The 19,377-nt window shown below is 44.7% G+C and overlaps 13 non-coding genes across 13 annotated transcripts; all 13 read right to left on the bottom strand.

Moving 5' to 3' along the window:
- Positions 1-1,103: 1,103 nt before the first annotated feature.
- Positions 1,104-1,294, bottom strand: LOC141230583 (U2 spliceosomal RNA). Its single transcript, XR_012297041.1, has one exon. It is a non-coding gene; the product is annotated as a U2 spliceosomal RNA (small nuclear RNA).
- A 1,115-nt stretch (positions 1,295-2,409) lies between these two features.
- On the bottom strand, positions 2,410-2,600 carry LOC141230582 (U2 spliceosomal RNA). Its single transcript, XR_012297040.1, has one exon. It is a non-coding gene; the product is annotated as a U2 spliceosomal RNA (small nuclear RNA).
- A 1,115-nt stretch (positions 2,601-3,715) lies between these two features.
- On the bottom strand, positions 3,716-3,906 carry LOC141230581 (U2 spliceosomal RNA). The gene has a single exon (XR_012297039.1). It is a non-coding gene; the product is annotated as a U2 spliceosomal RNA (small nuclear RNA).
- Positions 3,907-5,021: 1,115 nt separating this feature from the next.
- On the bottom strand, positions 5,022-5,212 carry LOC141230235 (U2 spliceosomal RNA). Its single transcript, XR_012296788.1, has one exon. It is a non-coding gene; the product is annotated as a U2 spliceosomal RNA (small nuclear RNA).
- A 1,115-nt stretch (positions 5,213-6,327) lies between these two features.
- Positions 6,328-6,515, bottom strand: LOC141230382 (U2 spliceosomal RNA). Its single transcript, XR_012296907.1, has one exon. It is a non-coding gene; the product is annotated as a U2 spliceosomal RNA (small nuclear RNA).
- A 2,946-nt stretch (positions 6,516-9,461) lies between these two features.
- On the bottom strand, positions 9,462-9,652 carry LOC141230580 (U2 spliceosomal RNA). The gene has a single exon (XR_012297038.1). It is a non-coding gene; the product is annotated as a U2 spliceosomal RNA (small nuclear RNA).
- A 1,115-nt stretch (positions 9,653-10,767) lies between these two features.
- Positions 10,768-10,958, bottom strand: LOC141230578 (U2 spliceosomal RNA). The gene has a single exon (XR_012297036.1). It is a non-coding gene; the product is annotated as a U2 spliceosomal RNA (small nuclear RNA).
- A 1,115-nt stretch (positions 10,959-12,073) lies between these two features.
- Positions 12,074-12,264, bottom strand: LOC141230577 (U2 spliceosomal RNA). The gene has a single exon (XR_012297035.1). It is a non-coding gene; the product is annotated as a U2 spliceosomal RNA (small nuclear RNA).
- Positions 12,265-13,379: 1,115 nt separating this feature from the next.
- Positions 13,380-13,570, bottom strand: LOC141230202 (U2 spliceosomal RNA). Its single transcript, XR_012296756.1, has one exon. It is a non-coding gene; the product is annotated as a U2 spliceosomal RNA (small nuclear RNA).
- A 1,115-nt stretch (positions 13,571-14,685) lies between these two features.
- On the bottom strand, positions 14,686-14,876 carry LOC141230162 (U2 spliceosomal RNA). The gene has a single exon (XR_012296718.1). It is a non-coding gene; the product is annotated as a U2 spliceosomal RNA (small nuclear RNA).
- A 1,115-nt stretch (positions 14,877-15,991) lies between these two features.
- Positions 15,992-16,182, bottom strand: LOC141230576 (U2 spliceosomal RNA). Its single transcript, XR_012297034.1, has one exon. It is a non-coding gene; the product is annotated as a U2 spliceosomal RNA (small nuclear RNA).
- A 1,118-nt stretch (positions 16,183-17,300) lies between these two features.
- On the bottom strand, positions 17,301-17,491 carry LOC141230575 (U2 spliceosomal RNA). Its single transcript, XR_012297033.1, has one exon. It is a non-coding gene; the product is annotated as a U2 spliceosomal RNA (small nuclear RNA).
- A 1,115-nt stretch (positions 17,492-18,606) lies between these two features.
- Positions 18,607-18,797, bottom strand: LOC141230574 (U2 spliceosomal RNA). The gene has a single exon (XR_012297032.1). It is a non-coding gene; the product is annotated as a U2 spliceosomal RNA (small nuclear RNA).
- Between the last annotated feature and the right edge of the window lie 580 nt (positions 18,798-19,377).

Below are 19,377 nucleotides of genomic sequence, written 5' to 3'. Positions count from 1 at the left end.
TTTCAAACTAGGGAGCCACCCAAGGATCCTGAAAAGTCCATTTGTGGAGATGAGCTCCTGGACTCCCGTTAAGAAGACATGTTGTCAACCTCTAGATCCCTTACATGCCTGCACTTTTCGGCTTGCTGCTGCTGCAATCCACGCGTTTTAGATCTGCATAACTCCACCTCTTTAAACACAGCACCTTCACCCCCTGCTGTTCCCACCCGCCTCAACACCGTTGGAAGGGAGGAGAACCAATTAAGGCGGGGGGTGGGGTGGAACGAGCAGCTGTCTACCCTTAGCAGGAGGGCTCCTGAATACATACCTCTCCTGCTGCTGCTGCTGCTGGCTGTCCAGCAGCAGACTGAAGGTGGCTGCTGCTGTGCACAGGTATATAAAGGCTCAGAGCCTATTATGACACGCGCAGCCAGCGTTCCATTGCCACATTCCATCTACTGCAGGCAGGATACCTGGCTGGCTGAATGTCGCTGAGAAGCTCACAGAGACCGCCATAAGCAACAGTTTAACAGAATGCCACAGACTAATCAACCAAACTTTTTGGGTTGGGTTCTCTTTTATAGTCTGCAGGCATTAAATGAAAGAAGTCAGTGTTCCAGCAGAAGGAGACAACGTTTCAGAAAAGGCATTGTAGCAAACCAAAAAAGAAATTTTAAGCGCAGCAGAGTAACCAGCGCACATACCTGTTAGCTCAGGTGAGTTTAAAAGGCTGCTGTTGATAACAAGGGCATTTGCTAAATAGATGGTGTGTGTGCAACAATATACTGAAAGGTCAATTATATTGTGCAGCTTATCTCACCACCTGTAGTTATTTAGGTGAAAGCTCCAAAATGCTTGCCTAATATGTCTGTTTATCCAAAAGGAAGTAAAAAGGGAGAGCTAGAAAGATAGCATTGCATCACATTACATGGCAATGCAATGCACAGTTGCTGAAGTTGAACCAAAATGAGCTTGTAATCTGGCTTCTGCAACTTTGAACATGAAAAATCCAATGAGGAGAAGAAAAGCAAAGCCAAAGAGTCCATCCCAAAATCCGACAAACAAGCAAAATGAACAAAAAACATTGAATTCAATTCTTTCTGATTTTAGAAACTGCATTAAAGAAGGGGTGCACCGGTCCTGGAGATACTGCAATACCAGGTCAATGCGTGGAGTGGACAGAGCAAGCTCTTTTTCCATCTCCCTGTTCTAAAAATCCATTTAATATATGGTCCCCAGATAGGGGACGTATCAGATATTAAACTGATAAGAACAGATACTACACTTGATCTTAGCCAAAAGGCCGAGAAGCGATAACCAGAATTGGTTTCAAACTAGGGAGCCACCCAAGGATCCTGAAAAGTCCATTTGTGGAGATGAGCTCCTGGACTCCCGTTAAGAAGACATGTTGTCAACCTCTAGATCCCTTACATGCCTGCACTTTTCGGCTTGCTGCTGCTGCAATCCACGCGTTTTAGATCTGCATAACTCCACCTCTTTAAACACAGCACCTTCACCCCCTGCTGTTCCCACCCGCCTCAACACCGTTGGAAGGGAGGAGAACCAATTAAGGCGGGGGGTGGGGTGGAACGAGCAGCTGTCTACCCTTAGCAGGAGGGCTCCTGATTACATACCTCTCCTGCTGCTGCTGCTGCTGGCTGTCCAGCAGCAGACTGAAGGTGGCTGCTGCTGTGCACAGGTATATAAAGGCTCAGAGCCTATTATGACACGCGCAGCCAGCGTTCCATTGCCACATTCCATCTACTGCAGGCAGGATACCTGGCTGGCTGAATGTCGCTGAGAAGCTCACAGAGACCGCCATAAGCAACAGTTTAACAGAATGCCACAGACTAATCAACCAAACTTTTTGGGTTGGGTTCTCTTTTATAGTCTGCAGGCATTAAATGAAAGAAGTCAGTGTTCCAGCAGAAGGAGACAACGTTTCAGAAAAGGCATTGTAGCAAACCAAAAAAGAAATTTTAAGCGCAGCAGAGTAACCAGCGCACATACCTGTTAGCTCAGGTGAGTTTAAAAGGCTGCTGTTGATAACAAGGGCATTTGCTAAATAGATGGTGTGTGTGCAACAATATACTGAAAGGTCAATTATATTGTGCAGCTTATCTCACCACCTGTAGTTATTTAGGTGAAAGCTCCAAAATGCTTGCCTAATATGTCTGTTTATCCAAAAGGAAGTAAAAAGGGAGAGCTAGAAAGATAGCATTGCATCACATTACATGGCAATGCAATGCACAGTTGCTGAAGTTGAACCAAAATGAGCTTGTAATCTGGCTTCTGCAACTTTGAACATGAAAAATCCAATGAGGAGAAGAAAAGCAAAGCCAAAGAGTCCATCCCAAAATCCGACAAACAAGCAAAATGAACAAAAAACATTGAATTCAATTCTTTCTGATTTTAGAAACTGCATTAAAGAAGGGGTGCACCGGTCCTGGAGATACTGCAATACCAGGTCAATGCGTGGAGTGGACAGAGCAAGCTCTTTTTCCATCTCCCTGTTCTAAAAATCCATTTAATATATGGTCCCCAGATAGGGGACGTATCAGATATTAAACTGATAAGAACAGATACTACACTTGATCTTAGCCAAAAGGCCGAGAAGCGATAACCAGAATTGGTTTCAAACTACGGAGCCACCCAAGGATCCTGAAAAGTCCATTTGTGGAGATGAGCTCCTGGACTCCCGTTAAGAAGACATGTTGTCAACCTCTAGATCCCTTACATGCCTGCACTTTTCGGCTTGCTGCTACTGCAATCCACGCGTTTTAGATCTGCATAACTCCACCTCTTTAAACACAGCACCTTCACCCCCTGCTGTTCCCACCCGCCTCAACACCGTTGGAAGGGAGGAGAACCAATTAAGGCGGGGGGTGGGGTGGAACGAGCAGCTGTCTACCCTTAGCAGGAGGGCTCCTGATTACATACCTCTCCTGCTGCTGCTGCTGCTGGCTGTCCAGCAGCAGACTGAAGGTGGCTGCTGCTGTGCACAGGTATATAAAGGCTCAGAGCCTATTATGACATGCGCAGCCAGCGTTCCATTGCCACATTCCATCTACTGCAGGCAGGATACCTGGCTGGCTGAATGTCGCTGAGAAGCTCACAGAGACCGCCATAAGCAACAGTTTAACAGAATGCCACAGACTAATCAACCAAACATTTTGGATTGGGTTCTCTTTTATAGTCTGCAGGCATTAAATGAAAGAAGTCAGTGTTCCAGCAGAAGGAGACAACGTTTCAGAAAAGGCATTGTAGCAAACCAAAAAAGAAATTTTAAGCGCAGCAGAGTAACCAGCGCACATACCTGTTAGCTCAGGTGAGTTTAAAAGGCTACTGTTGATAACAAGGGCATTTGCTAAATAGATGGTGTGTGTGCAACAATATACTGAAAGGTCAATTATATTGTGCAGCTTATCTCACCACCTGTAGTTATTTAGGTGAAAGCTCCAAAATGCTTGCCTAATATGTCTGTTTATCCAAAAGGAAGTAAAAAGGGAGAGCTAGAAAGATAGCATTGCATCACATTACATGGCAATGCAATGCACAGTTGCTGAAGTTGAACCAAAATGAGCTTGTAATCTGGCTTCTGCAACTTTGAACATGAAAAATCCAATGAGGAGAAGAAAAGCAAAGCCAAAGAGTCCATCCCAAAATCTGACAAACAAGCAAAATGAACAAAAAACATTGAATTCAATTCTTTCTGATTTTAGAAACTGCATAAAAGAAGGGGTGCACCGGTCCTGGAGATACTGCAATACCAGGTCAATGCGTGGAGTGGACAGAGCAAGCTCTTTTTCCATCTCCCTGTTCTAAAAATCCATTTAATATATGGTCCCCAGATAGGGGACGTATCAGATATTAAACTGATAAGAACAGATACTACACTTGATCTTAGCCAAAAGGCCGAGAAGCGATAACCAGAATTGGTTTCAAACTACGGAGCCACCCAAGGATCCTGAAAAGTCCATTTGTGGAGATGAGCTCCTGGACTCCCCTTAAGAAGACATGTTGTCAACCTCTAGATCCCTTACATGCCTGCACTTTTCGGCTTGCTGCTGCTGCAATCCACGCGTTTTAGATCTGCATAACTCCACCTCTTTAAACACAGCACCTTCACCCCCTGCTGTTCCCACCCGCCTCAACACCGTTGGAAGGGAGGAGAACCAATTAAGGCGGGGGGTGGGGTGGAACAAGCAGCTGTCTACCCTTAGCAGGAGGGCTCCTGATTACATACCTCTCCTGCTGCTGCTGCTGCTGGCTGTCCAGCAGCAGACTGAAGGTGGCTGCTGCTGTGCACAGGTATATAAAGGCTCAGAGCCTATTATGACACGCGCAGCCAGCGTTCCATTGCCACATTCCATCTACTGCAGGCAGGATACCTGGCTGGCTGAATGTCGCTGAGAAGCTCACAGAGACCGCCATAAGCAACAGTTTAACAGAATGCCACAGACTAATCAACCAAACTTTTTGGGTTGGGTTCTCTTTTATAGTCTGCAGGCATTAAATGAAAGAAGTCAGTGTTCCAGCAGAAGGAGACAACGTTTCAGAAAAGACATTGTAGCAAACCAAAAAAGAAATTTTAAGCGCAGCAGAGTAACCAGCGCACATACCTGTTAGCTCAGGTGAGTTTAAAAGGCTGCTGTTGATAACAAGGGCATTTGCTAAATAGATGGTGTGTGTGCAACAATATACTGAAAGGTCAATTATATTGTGCAGCTTATCTCACCACCTGTAGTTATTTAGGTGAAAGCTCCAAAATGCTTGCCTAATATGTCTGTTTATCCAAAAGGAAGTAAAAAGGGAGAGCTAGAAAGATAGCATTGCATCACATTACATGGCAATGCAATGCACAGTTGCTGAAGTTGAACCAAAATGAGCTTGTAATCTGGCTTCTGCAACTTTGAACATGAAAAATCCAAAGAGGAGAAGAAAAGCAAAGCCAAAGAGTCCATCCCAAAATCCGACAAACAAGCAAAATGAACAAAAAACATTGAATTCAATTCTTTCTGATTTTAGAAACTGCATTAAAGAAGGGGTGCACCGGTCCTGGAGATACTGCAATACCAGGTCAATGCGTGGAGTGGACAGAGTAAGCTCTTTTTCCATCTCCCTGTTCTAAAAATCCATTTAATATATGGTCCCCAGATAGGGGACGTATCAGATATTAAACTGATAAGAACAGATACTACACTTGATCTTAGCCAAAAGGCCGAGAAGCGATAACCAGAATTGGTTTCAAACTACGGAGCCACCCAAGGATCCTGAAAAGTCCATTTGTGGAGATGAGCTCCTGGACTCCCGTTAAGAAGACATGTTGTCAACCTCTAGATCCCTTACATGCCTGCACTTTTCGGCTTGCTGCTGCTGCAATCCACGCGTTTTAGATCTGCATAACTCCACCTCTTTAAACACAGCACCTTCACCCCCTGCTGTTCCCACCCGCCTCAACACCGTTGGAAGGGAGGAGAACCAATTAAGGCGGGGGGTGGGGTGGAACGAGCAGCTGTCTACCCTTAGCAGGAGGGCTCCTGATTACATACCTCTCCTGCTGCTGCTGCTGCTGGCTGTCCAGCAGCAGACTGAAGGTGGCTGCTGCTGTGCACAGGTATATAAAGGCTCAGAGCCTATTATGACACGCGCAGCCAGCGTTCCATTGCCACATTCCATCTACTGCAGGCAGGATACCTGGCTGGCTGAATGTCGCTGAGAAGCTCACAGAGACCGCCATAAGCAACAGTTTAACAGAATGCCACAGACTAATCAACCAAACTTTTTGGGTTGGGTTCTCTTTTATAGTCTGCAGGCATTAAATGAAAGAAGTCAGTGTTCCAGCAGAAGGAGACAACATTTCAGAAAAGGCATTGTAGCAAACCAAAAAAGAAATTTTAAGCGCAGCAGAGTAACCAGCGCACATACCTGTTAGCTCAGGTGAGTTTAAAAGGCTGCTGTTGATAACAAGGGCATTTGCTAAATAGATGGTGTGTGTGCAACAATATACTGAAAGGTCAATTATATTGTGCAGCTTATCTCACCACCTGTAGTTATTTAGGTGAAAGCTCCAAAATGCTTGCCTAATATGTCTGTTTATCCAAAAGGAAGTAAAAAGGGAGAGCTAGAAAGATAGCATTGCATCACATTACATGGCAATGCAATGCACAGTTGCTGAAGTTGAACCAAAATGAGCTTGTAATCTGGCTTCTGCAACTTTGAACATGAAAAATCCAATGAGGAGAAGAAAAGCAAAGCCAAAGAGTCCATCCCAAAATCCGACAAACAAGCAAAATGAACAAAAAACATTGAATTCAATTCTTTCTGATTTTAGAAACTGCATTAAAGAAGGGGTGCACCGGTCCTGGAGATACTGCAATACCAGGTCAATGCGTGGAGTGGACAGAGCAAGCTCTTTTTCCATCTCCCTGTTCTAAAAATCCATTTAATATATGGTCCCCAGATAGGGGACGTATCAGATATTAAACTGATAAGAACAGATTTTTTTTTTTTTTTTTTCCACTCAGATTACAAGTCCCATATTTACCATTTCATGCTTTGCAATGATTTCCAAATGGTATTAGGTTGTTATCCATCATTGTGGGTCATATATCCATTTTTACAATCTTATTTTATATATATACGTTTATATTATCACAATACAGTTATTCCATATTCTTTACATCACAACATTACAATCTTTACCATTACGATTTAAGGCAACATTCCTCTCTTCAGGCCATATGCTGCCAAGGCATTCAAAAGCCTTCCATCCAGAAACCGACCATCCCAAGCTTCTTCTACCTCTTTAGCCAACGACTGAATTATTCTGTAAGTTGAAAAAAAACGATGCATATCGCTATAAATGTTATTCCACACTTTGCGCCTTAGACTAGCCTGACTCCCCCCTTCACAACTCTTTAGCATTTTCAACACTTCTTGTCTCTCCTCCATCTCCCTCATATTTTTTTCTGAAACATCCTTTGCTTTACTAGAGTCCTTCCCAGATGACAAAACTCCTTCAATTTCTTCTCTGGCTTCACATGCGACATCCTCTCTTTCTTCTTCACTAGTTTCTTCACCCTCCTCCTCCTCTTCCATATTACTTACAGCACCTTCCTTTTCATCCTGACTGGAGGACTCACTTTCCTCCTGATCTTCTGACTCCCTATCCACCTCCACTTCTTCTTCCAAGCTAGTATTTTCAATCTCAACGTCTGTGATATCACTCTCAGTATCTTCTTCCATATGATCACCTTCTTTTCTTATATCTCTTATTTGTTCCTCCTTCTTTTGAGATATGTTCTCTTCCGTTTCATCATGGGGGGCAGCTTCAGACTCTTCTTCTTTTCCATCTTCCTTGTCAACTGACTTCTCCTCCCTTTTATTGACAGGACAGCAATCATATAAATGACCACTGCCACCACATAGATTACATTTCTTACTTTTTTCACAATTCTCTGCCTTATGTCCCACTTCTTCACACTTGGCACACCACTGTAATGTACAGGAATCCTTTTCATGGCCATACTGTTTACAACGCCTACAAAACTTCGGCATACCTGTAAAGAACATATCTCCATTAACTGTCCCGATTTTGAATCTACTTGGTGGGAGTACCACAACACCATCCGAACTTTCCTTGAACTTGACCAGGAACCTCCACCTCGTGGTCCAAAAACCATATCGGTTAAACATTTTGCCAGCAGAACTCACTTTCTCACAGTACCGGGATAAAAAGGTCATGATCTCTTCTTCCAATATGAAAGGACTATACATCCTTATTACTATTAGCCTTTCCTTCCTAGGAAAATGCGACACAAAAAAAACACCTTCAAGTATCGAATCTTCCTTCACTAGATCCATTCTCTTCCAAAAGTCAGAAAAGATATCTTCTGAACAAAAAATAACATCATATATCCCTCTCTTCGGGAACTCCAACATAGACAAAACTTGTTCCATTTGAACTTCCAATAGTCCAAACAAAATCTTCTCTACCAAAAAAAACAAGCCAGACTTCTTCTTCTCTGGATCCAAAAAAATAAACCGCACTGCATTCTTCAATCTTGCAAAAACTGGGACCTCTTCACAGGTCAGCATATTTGGGCTTCTCCCGTCCATATCTTCACACCAAACGTGGCAAAAATCCTCCTCGCCTACTTAAAAAAAGCAGGCAGGCTGATCGCCCCTCGTTGCCCCGGGACTAATCCGGCTCCCCAAAAGCAGCAAGGGGGTGAAGCCGCATTGCTACATGCAGCGATCCCCCGAGGCCAAGGAGCCGGGTACCCAAGGCACCTCTCAGCCAAGACCAAGGCAGCAACCGGTAGATCACTGCACTTGATCTTAGCCAAAAGGCCGAGAAGCGATAACCAGAATTGGTTTCAAACTACGGAGCCACCCAAGGATCCTGAAAAGTCCATTTGTGGAGATGAGCTCCTGGACTCCCCTTAAGAAGACATGTTGTCAACCTCTAGATCCCTTACATGCCTGCACTTTTCGGCTTGCTGCTGCTGCAATCCACGCGTTTTAGATCTGCATAACTCCACCTCTTTAAACACAGCACCTTCACCCCCTGCTGTTCCCACCCGCCTCAACACCGTTGGAAGGGAGGAGAACCAATTAAGGCGGGGGGTGGGGTGGAACGAGCAGCTGTCTACCCTTAGAAGGAGGGCTCCTGATTACATACCTCTCCTGCTGCTGCTGCTGCTGGCTGTCCAGCAGCAGACTGAAGGTGGCTGCTGCTGTGCACAGGTATATAAAGGCTCAGAGCCTATTATGACACGCGCAGCCAGCGTTCCATTGCCACATTCCATCTACTGCAGGCAGGATACCTGGCTGGCTGAATGTCGCTGAGAAGCTCACAGAGACCGCCATAAGCAACAGTTTAACAGAATGCCACAGACTAATCAACCAAACTTTTTGGGTTGGGTTCTCTTTTATAGTCTGCAGGCATTAAATGAAAGAAGTCAGTGTTCCAGCAGAAGGAGACAACGTTTCAGAAAAGGCATTGTAGCAAACCAAAAAAGAAATTTTAAGCGCAGCAGAGCAACCAGCGCACATACCTGCTAGCTCAGGTGAGTTTAAAAGGCTGCTGTTGATAACAAGGGCATTTGCTAAATAGATGGTGTGTGTGCAACAATATACTGAAAGGTCAATTATATTGTGCAGCTTATCTCACCACCTGTAGTTATTTAGGTGAAAGCTCCAAAATGCTTGCCTAATATGTCTGTTTATCCAAAAGGAAGTAAAAAGGGAGAGCTAGAAAGATAGCATTGCATCACATTACATGGCAATGCAATGCACAGTTGCTGAAGTTGAACCAAAATGAGCTTGTAATCTGGCTTCTGCAACTTTGAACATGAAAAATCCAATGAGGAGAAGAAAAGCAAAGCCAAAGAGTCCATCCCAAAATCCGACAAACAAGCAAAATGAACAAAAAACATTGAATTCAATTCTTTCTGATTTTAGAAACTGCATTAAAGAAGGGGTGCACCGGTCCTGGAGATACTGCAATACCAGGTCAATGCGTGGAGTGGACAGAGCAAGCTCTTTTTCCATCTCCCTGTTCTAAAAATCCATTTAATATATGGTCCCCAGATAGGGGACGTATCAGATATTAAACTGATAAGAACAGATACTACACTTGATCTTAGCCAAAAGGCCGAGAAGCGATAACCAGAATTGGTTTCAAACTACGGAGCCACCCAAGGATCCTGAAAAGTCCATTTGTGGAGATGAGCTCCTGGACTCCCGTTAAGAAGACATGTTGTCAACCTCTAGATCCCTTACATGCCTGCACTTTTCGGCTTGCTGCTGCTGCAATCCACGCGTTTTAGATCTGCATAACTCCACCTCTTTAAACACAGCACCTTCACCCCCTGCTGTTCCCACCCGCCTCAACACCGTTGGAAGGGAGGAGAACCAATTAAGGCGGGGGGTGGGGTGGAACGAGCAGCTGTCTACCCTTAGCAGGAGGGCTCCTGATTACATACCTCTCCTGCTGCTGCTGCTGCTGGCTGTCCAGCAGCAGACTGAAGGTGGCTGCTGCTGTGCACAGGTATATAAAGGCTCAGAGCCTATTATGACACGCGCAGCCAGCGTTCCATTGCCACATTCCATCTACTGCAGGCAGGATACCTGGCTGGCTGAATGTCGCTGAGAAGCTCACAGAGACCGCCATAAGCAACAGTTTAACAGAATGCCACAGACTAATCAACCAAACTTTTTGGGTTGGGTTCTCTTTTATAGTCTGCAGGCATTAAATGAAAGAAGTCAGTGTTCCAGCAGAAGGAGACAACGTTTCAGAAAAGGCATTGTAGCAAACCAAAAAAGAAATTTTAAGCGCAGCAGAGCAACCAGCGCACATACCTGCTAGCTCAGGTGAGTTTAAAAGGCTGCTGTTGATAACAAGGGCATTTGCTAAATAGATGGTGTGTGTGCAACAATATACTGAAAGGTCAATTATATTGTGCAGCTTATCTCACCACCTGTAGTTATTTAGGTGAAAGCTCCAAAATGCTTGCCTAATATGTCTGTTTATCCAAAAGGAAGTAAAAAGGGAGAGCTAGAAAGATAGCATTGCATCACATTACATGGCAATGCAATGCACAGTTGCTGAAGTTGAACCAAAATGAGCTTGTAATCTGGCTTCTGCAACTTTGAACATGAAAAATCCAATGAGGAGAAGAAAAGCAAAGCCAAAGAGTCCATCCCAAAATCCGACAAACAAGCAAAATGAACAAAAAACATTGAATTCAATTCTTTCTGATTTTAGAAACTGCATTAAAGAAGGGGTGCACCGGTCCTGGAGATACTGCAATACCAGGTCAATGCGTGGAGTGGACAGAGCAAGCTCTTTTTCCATCTCCCTGTTCTAAAAATCCATTTAATATATGGTCCCCAGATAGGGGACGTATCAGATATTAAACTGATAAGAACAGATACTACACTTGATCTTAGCCAAAAGGCCGAGAAGCGATAACCAGAATTGGTTTCAAACTACGGAGCCACCCAAGGATCCTGAAAAGTCCATTTGTGGAGATGAGCTCCTGGACTCCCGTTAAGAAGACATGTTGTCAACCTCTAGATCCCTTACATGCCTGCACTTTTCGGCTTGCTGCTGCTGCAATCCACGCGTTTTAGATCTGCATAACTCCACCTCTTTAAACACAGCACCTTCACCCCCTGCTGTTCCCACCCGCCTCAACACCGTTGGAAGGGAGGAGAACCAATTAAGGCGGGGGGTGGGGTGGAACGAGCAGCTGTCTACCCTTAGCAGGAGGGCTCCTGATTACATACCTCTCCTGCTGCTGCTGCTGCTGGCTGTCCAGCAGCAGACTGAAGGTGGCTGCTGCTGTGCACAGGTATATAAAGGCTCAGAGCCTATTATGACACGCGCAGCCAGCGTTCCATTGCCACATTCCATCTACTGCAGGCAGGATACCTGGCTGGCTGAATGTCGCTGAGAAGCTCACAGAGACCGCCATAAGCAACAGTTTAACAGAATGCCACAGACTAATCAACCAAACTTTTTGGGTTGGGTTCTCTTTTATAGTCTGCAGGCATTAAATGAAAGAAGTCAGTGTTCCAGCAGAAGGAGACAACGTTTCAGAAAAGGCATTGTAGCAAACCAAAAAAGAAATTTTAAGCGCAGCAGAGTAACCAGCGCACATACCTGTTAGCTCAGGTGAGTTTAAAAGGCTGCTGTTGATAACAAGGGCATTTGCTAAATAGATGGTGTGTGTGCAACAATATGCTGAAAGGTCAATTATATTGTGCAGCTTATCTCACCACCTGTAGTTATTTAGGTGAAAGCTCCAAAATGCTTGCCTAATATGTCTGTTTATCCAAAAGGAAGTAAAAAGGGAGAGCTAGAAAGATAGCATTGCATCACATTACATGACAATGCAATGCACAGTTGCTGAAGTTGAACCAAAATGAGCTTGTAATCTGGCTTCTGCAACTTTGAACATGAAAAATCCAATGAGGAGAAGAAAAGCGAAGCCAAAGAGTCCATCCCAAAATCCGACAAACAAGCAAAATGAACAAAAAACATTGAATTCAATTCTTTCTGATTTTAGAAACTGCATTAAAGAAGGGGTGCACCGGTCCTGGAGATACTGCAATACCAGGTCAATGCGTGGAGTGGACAGAGCAAGCTCTTTTTCCATCTCCCTGTTCTAAAAATCCATTTAATATATGGTCCCCAGATAGGGGACGTATCAGATATTAAACTGATAAGAACAGATACTACACTTGATCTTAGCCAAAAGGCCGAGAAGCGATAACCAGAATTGGTTTCAAACTACGGAGCCACCCAAGGATCCTGAAAAGTCCATTTGTGGAGATGAGCTCCTGGACTCCCGTTAAGAAGACATGTTGTCAACCTCTAGATCCCTTACATGCCTGCACTTTTCGGCTTGCTGCTGCTGCAATCCACACGTTTTAGATGTGCATAACTCCACCTCTTTAAACACAGCACCTTCACCCCCTGCTGTTCCCACCCGCCTCAACACCGTTGGAAGGGAGGAGAACCAATTAAGGCGGGGGGTGGGGTGGAACGAGCAGCTGTCTACCCTTAGCAGGAGGGCTCCTGATTATATACCTCTCCTGCTGCTGCTGCTGCTGGCTGTCCAGCAGCAGACTGAAGGTGGCTGCTGCTGTGCACAGGTATATAAATGCTCAGAGCCTATTATGACACGCGCAGCCAGCGTTCCATTGCCACATTCCATCTACTGCAGGCAGGATACCTGGCTGGCTGAATGTCGCTGAGAAGCTCACAGAGACCGCCATAAGCAACAGTTTAACAGAATGCCACAGACTAATCAACCAAACTTTTTGGGTTGGGTTCTCTTTTATAGTCTGCAGGCATTAAATGAAAGAAGTCAGTGTTCCAGCAGAAGGAGACAACGTTTCAGAAAAGGCATTGTAGCAAACCAAAAAAGAAATTTTAAGCGCAGCAGAGTAACCAGCGCACATACCTGTTAGCTCAGGTGAGTTTAAAAGGCTGCTGTTGATAACAAGGGCATTTGCTAAATAGATGGTGTGTGTGCAACAATATACTGAAAGGTCAATTATATTGTGCAGCTTATCTCACCACCTGTAGTTATTTAGGTGAAAGCTCCAAAATGCTTGCCTAATATGTCTGTTTATCCAAAAGGAAGTAAAAAGGGAGAGCTAGAAAGATAGCATTGCATCACATTACATGGCAATGCAATGCACAGTTGCTGAAGTTGAACCAAAATGAGCTTGTAATCTGGCTTCTGCAACTTTGAACATGAAAAATCCAATGAGGAGAAGAAAAGCAAAGCCAAAGAGTCCATCCCAAAATCCGACAAACAAGCAAAATGAACAAAAAACATTGAATTCAATTCTTTCTGATTTTAGAAACTGCATTAAAGAAGGGGTGCACCGGTCCTGGAGATACTGCAATACCAGGTCAATGCGTGGAGTGGACAGAGCAAGCTCTTTTTCCATCTCCCTGTTCTAAAAATCCATTTAATATATGGTCCCCAGATAGGGGACGTATCAGATATTAAACTGATAAGAACAGATACTACACTTGATCTTAGCCAAAAGGCCGGGAAGCGATAACCAGAATTGGTTTCAAACTACGGAGCCACCCAAGGATCCTGAAAAGTCCATTTGTGGAGATGAGCTCCTGGACTCCCGTTAAGAAGACATGTTGTCAACCTCTAGATCCCTTACATGCCTGCACTTTTCGGCTTGCTGCTGCTGCAATCCACGCGTTTTAGATCTGCATAACTCCACCTCTTTAAACACAGCACCTTCACCCCCTGCTGTTCCCACCCGCCTCAACACCGTTGGAAGGGAGGAGAACCAATTAAGGCGGGGGGTGGGGTGGAACGAGCAGCTGTCTACCCTTAGCAGGAGGGCTCCTGATTACATACCTCTCCTGCTGCTGCTGCTGCTGGCTGTCCAGCAGCAGACTGAAGGTGGCTGCTGCTGTGCACAGGTATATAAAGGCTCAGAGCCTATTATGACACGCGCAGCCAGCGTTCCATTGCCACATTCCATCTACTGCAGGCAGGATACCTGGCTGGCTGAATGTCGCTGAGAAGCTCACAGAGACCGCCATAAGCAACAGTTTAACAGAATGCCACAGACTAATCAACCAAACTTTTTGGGTTGGGTTCTCTTTTATAGTCTGCAGGCATTAAATGAAAGAAGTCAGTGTTCCAGCAGAAGGAGACAACGTTTCAGAAAAGGCATTGTAGCAAACCAAAAAAGAAATTTTAAGCGCAGCAGAGTAACCAGCGCACATACCTGTTAGCTCAGGTGAGTTTAAAAGGCTGCTGTTGATAACAAGGGCATTTGCTAAATAGATGGTGTGTGTGCAACAATATACTGAAAGGTCAATTATATTGTGCAGCTTATCTCACCACCTGTAGTTATTTAGGTGAAAGCTCCAAAATGCTTGCCTAATATGTCTGTTTATCCAAAAGGAAGTAAAAAGGGAGAGCTAGAAAGATAGCATTGCATCACATTACATGGCAATGCAATGCACAGTTGCTGAAGTTGAACCAAAATGAGCTTGTAATCTGGCTTCTGCAACTTTGAACATGAAAAATCCAATGAGGAGAAGAAAAGCAAAGCCAAAGAGTCCATCCCAAAATCCGACAAACAAGCAAAATGAACAAAAAACATTGAATTCAATTCTTTCTGATTTTAGAAACTGCATTAAAGAAGGGGTGCACCGGTCCTGGAGATACTGCAATACCAGGTCAATGCGTGGAGTTGACAGAGCAAGCTCTTTTTCCATCTCCCTGTTCTAAAAATCCATTTAATATATGGTCCCCAGATAGGGGACGTATCAGATATTAAACTGATAAGAACAGATACTACACTTGATCTTAGCCAAAAGGCCGAAAAGCGATAACCAGAATTGGTTTCAAACTACGGAGCCACCCAAGGATCCTGAAAAGTCCATTTGTGGAGATGAGCTCCTGGACTCCCGTTAAGAAGACATGTTGTCAACCTCTAGATCCCTTACATGCCTGTACTTTTCGGCTTGCTGCTGCTGCAATCCACGCGTTTTAGATCTGCATAACTCCACCTCTTTAAACACAGCACCTTCACCCCCTGCTGTTCCCACCCGCCTCAACACCATTGGAAGGGAGGAGAACCAATTAAGGTGGGGGGTGGGGTGGAACGAGCAGCTGTCTACCCTTAGCAGGAGGGCTCCTGATTACATACCTCTCCTGCTGCTGCTGCTGCTGGCTGTCCAGCAGCAGACTGAAGGTGGCTGCTGCTGTGCACAGGTATATAAAGGCTCAGAGCCTATTATGACATGCGCAGCCAGCGTTCCATTGCCACATTCCATCTACTGCAGGCAGGATACCTGGCTGGCTGAATGTCGCTGAGAAGCTCACAGAGACCGCCATAAGCAACAGTTTAACAGAATGCCACAGACTAATCAACCAAACTTTTTGGGTTGGGTTCTCTTTTATAGTCTGCAGGCATTAAATGAAAGAAGTCAGTGTTCCAGCAGAAGGAGACAACGTTTCAGAAAAGGCATTGTAGCAAACCAAAAAAGAAATTTTAAGCGCAGCAGAGTAACCAGCGCACATACCTGTTAGCTCAGGTGAGTTTAAAAGGCTGCTGTTGATAACAAGGGCATTTGCTAAATAGATGGTGTGTGTGCAACAATATACTGAAAGGTCAATTATATTGTGCAGCTTATCTCACCACCTGTAGTTATTTAGGTGAAAGCTCCAAAATGCTTGCCTAATATGTCTGTTTATCCAAAAGGATGTAAAAAGGGAGAGCTAGAAAGATAGCATTGCATCACATTACATGGCAATGCAATGCACAGTTGCTGAAGTTGAACCAAAATGAGCTTGTAATCTGGCTTCTGCAACTTTGAACATGAAAAATCCAATGAGGAGAAGAAAAGCAAAGCCAAAGAGTCCATCCCAAAATCCAACAAACAAGCAAAATGAACAAAAAACATTGAATTCAATTCTTTCTGATTTTAGAAACTGCATTAAAGAAGGGGTGCACCGGTCCTGGAGATACTGCAATACCAGGTCAATGCGTGGAGTGGACAGAGCAAGCTCTTTTTCCATCTCCCTGTTCTAAAAATCCATTTAATATATGGTCCCCAGATAGGGGACGTATCAGATATTAAACTGATAAGAACAGATACTACACTTGATCTTAGCCAAAAGGCCGAGAAGCGATAACCAGAATTGGTTTCAAACTACGGAGCCACCCAAGGATCCTGAAAAGTCCATTTGTGGAGATGAGCTCCTGGACTCCCGTTAAGAAGACATGTTGTCAACCTCTAGATCCCTTACATGCCTGCACTTTTCGGCTTGCTGCTGCTGCAATCCACGCGTTTTAAATCTGCATAACTCCACCTCTTTAAACACAGCACCTTCACCCCCTGCTGTTCCCACCCGCCTCAACACCGTTGGAAGGGAGGAGAACCAATTAAGGCGGGGGGTGGGGTGGAACGAGCAGCTGTCTACCCTTAGCAGGAGGGCTCCTGATTACATACCTCTCCTGCTGCTGCTGCTGCTGCTGGCTGTCCAGCAGCAGACTGAAGGTGGCTGCTGCTGTGCACAGGTATATAAAGGCTCAGAGCCTATTATGACACGCGCAGCCAGCGTTCCATTGCCACATTCCATCTACTGCAGGCAGGATACCTGGCTGGCTGAATGTCGCTGAGAAGCTCACAGAGACCGCCATAAGCAACAGTTTAACAGAATGCCACAGACTAATCAACCAAACTTTTTGGGTTGGGTTCTCTTTTATAGTCTGCAGGCATTAAATGAAAGAAGTCAGTGTTCCAGCAGAAGGAGACAACGTTTCAGAAAAGGCATTGTAGCAAACCAAAAAAGAAATTTTAAGCGCAGCAGAGTAACCAGCGCACATACCTGTTAGCTCAGGTGAGTTTAAAAGGCTGCTGTTGATAACAAGGGCATTTGCTAAATAGATGGTGTGTGTGCAACAATATACTGAAAGGTCAATTATATTGTGCAGCTTATCTCACCACCTGTAGTTATTTAGGTGAAAGCTCCAAAATGCTTGCCTAATATGTCTGTTTATCCAAAAGGAAGTAAAAAGGGAGAGCTAGAAAGATAGCATTGCATCACATTAAATGGCAATGCAATGCACAGTTGCTGAAGTTGAACCAAAATGAGCTTGTAATCTGGCTTCTGCAACTTTGAACATGAAAAATCCAATGAGGAGAAGAAAAGCAAAGCCAAAGAGTCCATCCCAAAATCCGACAAACAAGCAAAATGAACAAAAAACATTGAATTCAATTCTTTCTGATTTTAGAAACTGCATTAAAGAAGGGGTGCACCGGTCCTGGAGATACTGCAATACCAGGTCAATGCGTGGAGTGGACAGAGCAAGCTCTTTTTCCATCTCCCTGTTCTAAAAATCCATTTAATATATGGTCCCCAGATAGGGGACGTATCAGATATTAAACTGATAAGAACAGATACTACACTTGATCTTAGCCAAAAGGCCGAGAAGCGATAACCAGAATTGGTTTCAAACTACGGAGCCACCCAAGGATCCTGAAAAGTCCATTTGTGGAGATGAGCTCCTGGACTCCCGTTAAGAAGACATGTTGTCAACCTCTAGATCCCTTACATGCCTGCACTTTTCGGCTTGCTGCTGCTGCAATCCACGCGTTTTAGATCTGCATAACTCCACCTCTTTAAACACAGCACCTTCACCCCCTGCTGTTCCCACCCGCCTCAACACCGTTGGAAGGGAGGAGAACCAATTAAGGCGGGGGGTGGGGTGGAACGAGCAGCTGTCTACCCTTAGCAGGAGGGCTCCTGATTACATACCTCTCCTGCTGCTGCTGCTGCTGGCTGTCCAGCAGCAGACTGAAGGTGGCTGCTGCTGTGCACAGGTATATAAAGGCTCAGAGCCTATTATGACACGCGCAGCCAGCGTTCCATTGCCACATTCCATCTACTGCAGGCAGGATACCTGGCTGGCTGAATGTCGCTGAGAAGCTCACAGAGACCGCCATAAGCAACAGTTTAACAGAATGCCACAGACTAATCAACCAAACTTTTTGGGTTGGGTTCTCTTTTATAGTCTGCAGGCATTAAATGAAAGAAGTCAGTGTTCCAGCAGAAGGAGACAACGTTTCAGAAAAGGCATTGTAGCAAACCAAAAAAGAAATTTTAAGCGCAGCAGAGTAACCAGCGCACATACCTGTTAGCTCAGGTGAGTTTAAAAGGCTGCTGTTGATAACAAGGGCATTTGCTAAATAGATGGTGTGTGTGCAACAATATACTGAAAGGTCAATTATATTGTGCAGCTTATCTCACCACCTGTAGTTATTTAGGTGAAAGCTCCAAAATGCTTGCCTAATATGTCTGTTTATCCAAAAGGAAGTAAAAAGGGAGAGCTAGAAAGATAGCATTGCATCACATTACATGGCAATGCAATGCACAGTTGCTGAAGTTGAACCAAAATGAGCTTGTAATCTGGCTTCTGCAACTTTGAACATGAAAAATCCAATGAGGAGAAGAAAAGCAAAGCCAAAGAGTCCATCCCAAAATCCGACAAACAAGCAAAATGAACAAAAAACATTGAATTCAATTCTTTCTGATTTTAGAAACTGCATTAAAGAAGGGGTGCACCGGTCCTGGAGATACTGCAATACCAGGTCAATGCGTGGAGTGGACAGAGCAAGCTCTTTTTCCATCTCCCTGTTCTAAAAATCCATTTAATATATGGTCCCCAGATAGGGGACGTATCAGATATTAAACTGATAAGAACAGATACTACACTTGATCTTAGCCAAAAGGCCGAGAAGCGATAACCAGAATTGGTTTCAAACTACGGAGCCACCCAAGGATCCTGAAAAGTCCATTTGTGGAGATGAGCTCCTGGACTCCCGTTAAGAAGACATGTTGTCAACCTCTAGATCCCTTACATGCCTGCACTTTTCGGCTTGCTGCTGCTGCAATCCACGCGTTTTAGATCTGCATAACTCCACCTCTTTAAACACAGCACCTTCACCCCCTGCTGTTCCCACCCGCCTCAACACCGTTGGAAGGGAGGAGAACCAATTAAGGCGGGGGGTGGGGTGGAACGAGCAGCTGTCTACCCTTAGCAGGAGGGCTCCTGATTACATACCTCTCCTGCTGCTGCTGCTGCTGGCTGTCCAGCAGCAGACTGAAGGTGGCTGCTGCTGTGCACAGGTATATAAAGGCTCAGAGCCTATTATGACACGCGCAGCCAGCGTTCCATTGCCACATTCCATCTACTGCAGGCAGGATACCTGGCTGGCTGAATGTCGCTGAGAAGCTCACAGAGACCGCCATAAGCAACAGTTTAACAGAATGCCACAGACTAATCAACCAAACTTTTTGGGTTGGGTTCTCTTTTATAGTCTGC

This window comes from Phyllobates terribilis, unplaced genomic scaffold (genome assembly GCF_046119375.1).
Source record: "Phyllobates terribilis strain yellow unplaced genomic scaffold, ASM4611937v1 Scaffold_499__1_contigs__length_1316695, whole genome shotgun sequence".
Lineage (NCBI taxonomy): Eukaryota > Metazoa > Chordata > Amphibia > Anura > Dendrobatidae > Phyllobates > Phyllobates terribilis.
This window is presented reverse-complemented; position numbering and strand designations above follow the sequence as displayed.